Source organism: Ixodes scapularis, unplaced genomic scaffold, assembly GCF_016920785.2.
Source record: "Ixodes scapularis isolate PalLabHiFi unplaced genomic scaffold, ASM1692078v2 PGA_scaffold13__105_contigs__length_92229423, whole genome shotgun sequence".
Lineage (NCBI taxonomy): Eukaryota > Metazoa > Arthropoda > Arachnida > Ixodida > Ixodidae > Ixodes > Ixodes scapularis.
In genome coordinates this window covers 34,422,651-34,430,340 of record NW_024609839.1, presented here as the reverse complement: position 1 = coordinate 34,430,340, position 7,690 = coordinate 34,422,651, and the positions used below count along the sequence as shown (strand labels likewise).

Sequence of the window (7,690 nt, the reverse complement as noted above, 5' to 3'; positions counted from 1 at the left end):
GCAGCTGGGAGCATGCAACTCGTTTGTTCCGGAAAAATTCTGCACCCTCTATGAGGAAAAGGGTACAAAGAAATAGCGGTTGAATCCCCCTTCATGACAGTGATATAAACTGAACTTACGAATAAAGAGAATAGAAAAAAAGTCGCGGTTAGTTCTCCATTTTAATTTATGATGTGGGTTATACGGCTTAAAACATAGAATCTTCAATCTTCCCGCTTTTGGGTAACTTATGGGCTGGGCAGTTTCTTTGGAACTCCAAAAACTAGTCTTCATGCAGCAGTCTTGTTCACTTGGTATTGACAGCATAGTAGACGCTATGCGTGTTTTAGGCCAATCGTGTCTCCGGTTAGGGTCACATAACTACAGTCACAAAGCAACTGATAGGGCAGAGCACGGCACCTGCCCGAAGGCCAAGGCCACGCATAGTATCCACTGCACTATCAACTTTGGGTCGAAATATCAAGAGGATGCAAGTGACAAATCCTCTCGTGTTCATTGTTTGGAAGCCCTTATAGATTAGCCTTTTGTGAGCCTACCCCCGTTCTAGCCTTGAAGGGGCTGCTGTTGTGCTACTCTTGCTCTCTTTTTCTTTCGCTCCCTAAGCTGAAAGCTTCGTAAAAGGTGCGCAATCGGCAGATCCATCAACCGTAGGCTTTTATCACTTGACTGCGCTCTCTGTGCGTGGGTAGCAGCAGGAGAATGATCGCGTGGTAAAGGTTTGACGGAGGATACAGTAGCTATTCCTAATAACGGAATGCTTGCTTACTCACCTAGTTTTGTGTGTGCTGTGGCCTGCGGGGCTGCCGTGGATTTCGGTGGTAAAGGGTATATCGTCCGCGACAACGTATTCGAAGTGTATCAAAGCTGTGAGAATCCGAAAAGTCTTACGCGTATATCGGCAACAGGCGATTTGTTCAAAGAAGCCATAGAAATGATTGTGATGTGTTTAGTGTCTGGTTGAGGAAATGAGAGCTTGTGCCACACCGCTTTGAATTTCCACGCAGCCCTTCCTTCTCGTTTTTGTGTCGTTATTGTGAAGTGCCCGCGTCAAAATAGATATTGTATTGCACCTTTGAAGTCCAAAAATTTCTGCTGAAGTACACTGCAAGAGATAGATAGATAACAACTTTAATGTTCCACCAGATGAGGAGACACCTAGTCCTCGTCCCCGGCACGCAGACCTAGGATACGGGGCCAAGGACCTCCGCGGCTAGAAGCAGGCAAAGAGGTCTTGGCTCTTCGCGGCTTCTTCCGCCAGGCGGATGGCTTGCTGCTGTAGAGCAGGGACCTCGCTCCGCAGCAGGGCTTCCCAGGCTTCTCCACAATTTATATTTGCTTCAGCCCCTGGGGAGCTAGCACATTCCCAGATTATGTGGTCAAGGGTCCCTCTCGCCCCACAGTGCTTGCACTTATCGTGTTGTCTGTCACCTATCCGAACATGGTATGCCCAGACTGGGTTTATGAAGTTCCCAGCTTGCAGGCGCCGCCATGCGACTGCCTCCCTATTGCTTAGACTTTTGTCTGGTGGTGGGACCTGTTTCCTTTGTAATCTATAATTTTCCACAATCTCCGTATAAGTTTGCAGACGCTCGTCCATGTTCCGGCAGTCGGGCGGCTCCACAGTTACCCGGAAGTAGAGAGCTCGGGCTAACTCGTGGGCCGCCTCGTTGCCAGGAACGGACGTGTGTCCGGGGGTCCAAATTAGGCTAATTTTTCTGTTTAGCTGTCTACCGGTAAGAATCCTTGCCGCTTCCGGCGAGATCCTACCCTTCCCAAAATTCCAGATGGCCGTTTTGCTATCGCTAATAATAAAATTGGCTTTCGTTCCAACGCAAGCGAGCGCTGTCGCAACTTCTTCAGCCGTTTCTGCTTTGCGGCTTCTAATGGTGGCGGCCGATACGGGAGCACCTCGGCCGTTAACCACGGAGGCGACCGCCGCACCCGACTTGCCACTTGCCTCGTCCACATACGCAACCGACTTGCTGTCCATTAAATCGAAGCGTCTGATTAGTGCTTCTGCTCTCTTCTCCCTCCTCTCTGTGTTGAAAATGGGATGCATGTGACGAGGGAGGGGGGGAATGATTAGGTTTTCTCGGCAGTCCTGCGGAATGCTTGACTTGACTCGTAGTCCCCTATCTGTTAGCAGGCCTACCATCTCGAGGATAGCTCTGCCCGTGGTTGTTCGGCTAAGTCTTTCGAGCTGCGATATTCTGACAGCCTCCGCTATTTCGTCCCAGGTATTGTGCACTCCCATAGAGAGGAGCTTCACTGTGGAGGTGCTAATTGGTAAGCCCAGGGCCCTCTTTGTGCATCGTCGGATGAGCGAGTCTAGTTTTCTTCTCTCCTCCGACCTGATGTTTAAGAAAGGCGTGGCATAGCTCACGCGGCTTATAACGTATGCTTGAATTAGTTTAAGCAAGCTTTTTTCCTTCAGGCCTCGTCCTTTCAGCGCGACCCTTTTAAATGGTCCAAGGGCTTGCGTGGCAAATCTTTCTAGTCTTTTGATTGCCCCATCATTATAGACGCTTTGCAGCAGCTGTGCATGGGCACCGCCATAACTGACCTTCAGTTTTTGTTTCCCCTTATTACGTTTACTTCACTTCATTATTACCATAGCAGGCTAGGTTATTGCCATCCTAGATCTTATTCTGCCTTATTCCCCAGCATTGGCTTTTGTGGAGGCTCGTCCACACCAATTTCAGTGCCTCGGTATCTCGGTAAAACAATAGAAGGTCAGCAATGGCGGCTGTATTCTCGCGCGTGTGTGCGTGTGTAAAGGGTCTATATCCATTCTCCTGAATGAACAGTCCCAAGATTCTGATCTGATCTACCTTTGGAACTGGTTTCTCTTCTACTTCAATGCTAAAATCCCAGCTGCGTTTGCATCGGAAAGACTTTGGGTTATAGACGAATAATTCAGATTTTTGCGGAGAGCATGAGAGGCCCCTATTGGCAGCATAATTCACGACAGTGTCTGTCGCCGCCTGCAAGCGCTCCTCAATGCTCGCATCACTCCCCTGGTTAATCCAGAGGGTGATGTCGTCCGCGTAAATACTGAAATTCAGCCCCTCTAGGCTCCTCAGAGCTGCTGGGAGGCTCCTCATTGCCACGTTGAAAAGGAACGGGGAGAGAACCGAGCCCTGCGGCGTGCCCCTGCTCCCTAACTTTAGTGTGTGTGACTCAATGTCTTGGAACTTTATGCAGGCAGTTCTGTCTGACAAAACGTCCTTGATGTAGTCGTACGTTCGCGTACTTACCCCGATTTCTGGGAGACCGCAAAGGATCGCTTCGTGTTTAACATTATCAAAAGCTTTTGTCAAGTCCTGGCCGAGAATTACTTTGGCGTCTCTAGAACGCGAATCGATTATGTCATGTTTCAGTCGGAGCATCACGTCCTGCGTACTCAAGCCCGGCCGGAAGCCGACCATCTCGCACGGCCACAGGTCGTTTTGCTTCATAAAGCGCGTCAATCTGGTCTGGCTTACGCGCTCCATCAATTTCCCCATGCATGAGGTTAGGGAAATTGTTCTTCAATTTTCTAGTCTAGGGGGTTTGCCCGGCTTTGGGATTAGAATTACGTTTGCCAACTTCCACTGCCGAGGCAAATGGCCTTTAGTCCAAATATCTTGCATGTACTCCGTCAGAGCGCTGATGGAGTCATTGTCCAGGTTTCTTAATATTTTGTTAGTTATCTCGTCAGGGCCCGGGGCCGATTTTGTTTTTAGTCCCAATATTTCTGCCCTGACCTCCGCTTCCGTGATGGGTGCGTCGAGCTCCTCGTTGGGAGCTCCGTCGTACTCTAAGAGGGGGGTACTAGCGGTATCACCAATATACATGTTGACTAGTTTGTCCATAAATTCTGCGTCTGTTCCCTCGAACGCGTGCCTGGCTTTTGATAATCTAATTCCTGATTGAGTTTTCGAATTGATCGAATCTAATAGGTGTCTCAGCAGACCCCATGCTTTGGCAAGGCTCATGCCCCGTTCCATCTCGTCGCATCGGCTGCACAAATTTTGTTCGCACAATTTGATCGCATAATTTTCAATTTCTTTGTTATGTCTAGCAATCTTCCTTCTCAGATTGCGGTTCCATTTTTGCCTATTTAGTCTGCGCTCCATACCGTGTTTTGCCTCCCACATGTGAAGCAGTTTGCTATCAGCTACCTCAGGGGCATTGTCCCCTTCAAGTGTCTTTGTGGCCTCCCCAACGTGACGCTTAAGGATCTCCGTCCATTTCTCTATGTTTGTGATCCTCCCAGTGGCAGCTTTCTCTCGTTTATTCCTAAATAATTCCCATTCGGTAATCCTCGGTTGACGCGCACAACGCGTCTTCACTCCTTTTTTAATGATCGAGGCCAGAATAAAATGGTTGCTGCCGAAATTTTGCTCCGAATTTTGCCACGTCAGGTCTGTCACATTTTTGGAGAAGGTCAGGTCAGGGGAGGTGTCTGCGCACACGCTGTTACCCACCCTGGATGGACTACTAGGGTCGGTGTGTAGTGTGAGTCCCAGCTCATGCGCATCCTCCCATAACTGCCTGCCTTTAGGATCTTGTTTAGCGTAACCCCATTCCGGGTGCGCCGAATTAAAGTCACCGACTATTAGCAAGGGGTTGGTGCCGGCTGCCTTAAGGGCCGCCCACACTAGCGAGAAAACGCGCGCGGCGCGCCGATAAATCGGTTGAGCGGGAAGATAAAGGGCGTGTCTCTGCACGCGCTCGTGACGCTGACTGTGCTACGGCGACTTTTTGTTACTTCCCGCGATCGTCTTGCCAGGCGCGTTTTCTCGCTAGTGTGGGCGGCCCTTCAATCGCTTTGCGGAAGAGGGCCCTGAATGCCACCTTTCTCAGCTTTGGAATACTATACAAATTTAAGAGGAAGACGCTCGGTTCCTCCTTTCGTCCCGTAAGTATTTCCAATAGCACTGCCTCAATTTCTTTCGAGTTCATCTCGTGCTCAATAGCTGCGATATTCCTCTTAATCAACGTTGTGACGTGAAATTTCTCACCCCTGTCACTTGAAAAAGCTTGGTATCCTGAGAGTTTCGCTATTTTGCCCGTCTCCTGCAGGGCTATCACTAGCGGTTTCTCATCTAATAGCGTCAGATATTGTTGCACTAACGCCCGCTTGCGTTGGAAGCCGCGACAGTTCCACTGCCAGATTAACAACTCACTTCGTGCGCCTCTGGTCAGTTTGGAGCGGGTCGAATTTTTCCTCAGCTTTTTGTTGCCGTTCTCCGATGGCAACTAATTCTGCCCTTTGCTTTTGAACTTCATCCGTAAGAGCTTGTATCTGGCTTTGAGTTTGACTTATTGCTCCCATAATTTGGGCCATGAATGAATCGAATTTGGCTTCGATTTTGGCTTCTAATTTTTTCTCCAGTGCCACCAACGGATCAGCGTCTTCCCCTTTGCGTTTCGGTGGAGGCGGTCTAGCCAATTCTAAAATCATCTTTTCCACCCCTGGTGCCGCAGGCTGCGTGGAAGTCTCAGCCCTAGAGGCCGGGGGGGTTGGTTGCAGTACCAATTTTGGTTGAACTCTGGGGGGGGGGGGGGGGGGGGGGGGGAGGGGGACCCCGTACACTCCTGCAATCTTGGTTTCTGCAACTCTTGAGTGAGCTTATTAACGACCTCTTTAAGCTCCCCAACCTCTTTCCTTAATTTATCGATCTCCTCGTCCTTATTTTTTGCCTGGGAAACCTCACTGCCAAAGCGTACACCTTTTCGATCCCTGCTCGGGCTCCGCTTCTTTGTCCACGCGTTCGCCGGGACCCGGGAACTCGAACTCCCCCGGGTCTGGATCCGGAGTGCGCCCTGGTGCGGGAGCTCGAGCGGTTGCGCTGCTGCTTCCCCCCGGTGGTCTCCCCGAGCCTCGGGAAGGAGTCGCTTCTGGCGCGAAAGCCTTCGTTTCCGCGCCTTACCTTGGAACGACCTCGGAGATTCCCCTCGGTGGTCGCTCCGGCTTGCTGCTTTTTCTGAAGTTGCTGATGCTGTTCCATGTTGATCTTGCGTTCCCATATCTTCTTCTTCACCTCGTAAGGAACACGATAGAGTTCTCTACATTTTTTGTCACCGAGCGGGTGTCCTCTCCCGCACAGTTGGCACTTGGACTCGCATAAATGGTTTTGTGGCGGTTTCTCCATGCCACAGCCACGGCATTTCACATTTCCGGGGTCCGGGCAGACGTCTTCGCGGTGCCCGAGCCGGCCGCAGGCGTTACAAACCTCGTACTTCTTGCGGTAGAGTACGCAGCGTTGCGTCACGGGCGTGAGTCGCACCCAGCGCGGTACCTCTCTGTCTTCGAAAGTATTAAAACTGTCCTCGATACTCTTCCGAGTCTTCGCACTCCTAGGACCGGAGGATTTCCGTAGATTTGCAGCCTTTTCAAAATATCTTCGTCCGAGAAGGACAAAGGGACTTCATGAACGACGCCTTTCCCGCAGTCCTCCGGCATAGCGATGTACGTAGTCATTTCTATCTTTTCCCCTTCAAACATGAGGAGCTTCAAGTCGGCGTATTTTCTCTTCCTCTGTGCGCTGACGGTGGCGACGAGAATGGAATGTTGCTTCACGTTCATCAAGATGACGTCCTCCCCGGCCGCGTCTGGGCTGACACCAGCAGCCCTAAGTATTACGTCGGCCAAATACGGACTTCCGTATTTCATCATACGCGTGAGACCGCCGTGCGGCCTCATGACTATTTTGTCGGCGCCGTCCGGAACTCGGGCAAACTGCCTTTCAACCGACTTTGCCGCCAGCTTCCTCCCTGCGAGCTTCTCGGCGGTTCGCTGCCGTTCCATATGGCGTGCCTCGTTGTCCACTAGGGGGGCCGCTTTTCCTTTCTTCTTACTAACGTACCATTGTCCTGGCACGTTCAACTCTTCCGGATCGATCTCCGTACCTTCCACGGTCTCCATCATGGCTAGATCAGTCTCCGAGCGGAGCCTCAGCCGCCGCCGACGACTTCTGGCCGGTGGGTCTAAGCTTAGGCTTAGCTCACGACATGGCTCGTCGAACACTTCGGAGCCTCGAAATTCGTGAAAAACAAGGGCCCACCTTGAAACAAAAATGATGATAGTCTAGACGTCCGTTCGTCACGTGCTGTTTATTTCAGTTAAAATTTAAAAAATACCCGGTGTCCAAAATCAGAGGAGCATAAGCAAGACACGTCCACACTCCATCCAATTTTCTTCCTCCTCCAGTACACTGCAACCTCTTCTTGGTGACGATTCACCTATTTTGTGTTTAGCTTTTTAGTACGCTAACAGGTGGACGACGAACAAACAGAAACACGTCGTCCTCCCGTTAGCGTTCTAAAAACAAAAACAAAAAACTGTTTAACCAACATGCTCTCCTGACTCTTTCTATAACTATTGACCGTTTTTCTTCGGGTACTCAATCAGATTACCTGCAGAATTACCCCGTTCTTGTTTGCTTTGCAATCTTCCCAGTTGTATAACAGCTTAGTTGTATCTCTTCCCATTTTTCAGATCGTTTGCACGTTTCTACTTGCCTACGAAAAAGGCTGTGTGTTATAAACTTCTAGATTTAAAATCAATTACTTGTGTCTGTTTTGAGCAGCAGCTTGCTCTCTAAAATTTAGCTATCTTCGACTTAGGCTCCTCCTAAAAGCGGAGGACGACCATTCTATAACTTTGGAAGCAGCTTCTTATGACTGTGGACGTTTTAGGCTT

General features: G+C 50.1%; 1 pseudogene; it reads right to left on the bottom strand.

Moving 5' to 3' along the window:
* Positions 1-5,654: 5,654 nt before the first annotated feature.
* LOC115330391 lies at positions 5,655-6,913 on the bottom strand (annotated as a pseudogene).
* Positions 6,914-7,690: the final 777 nt, after the last annotated feature.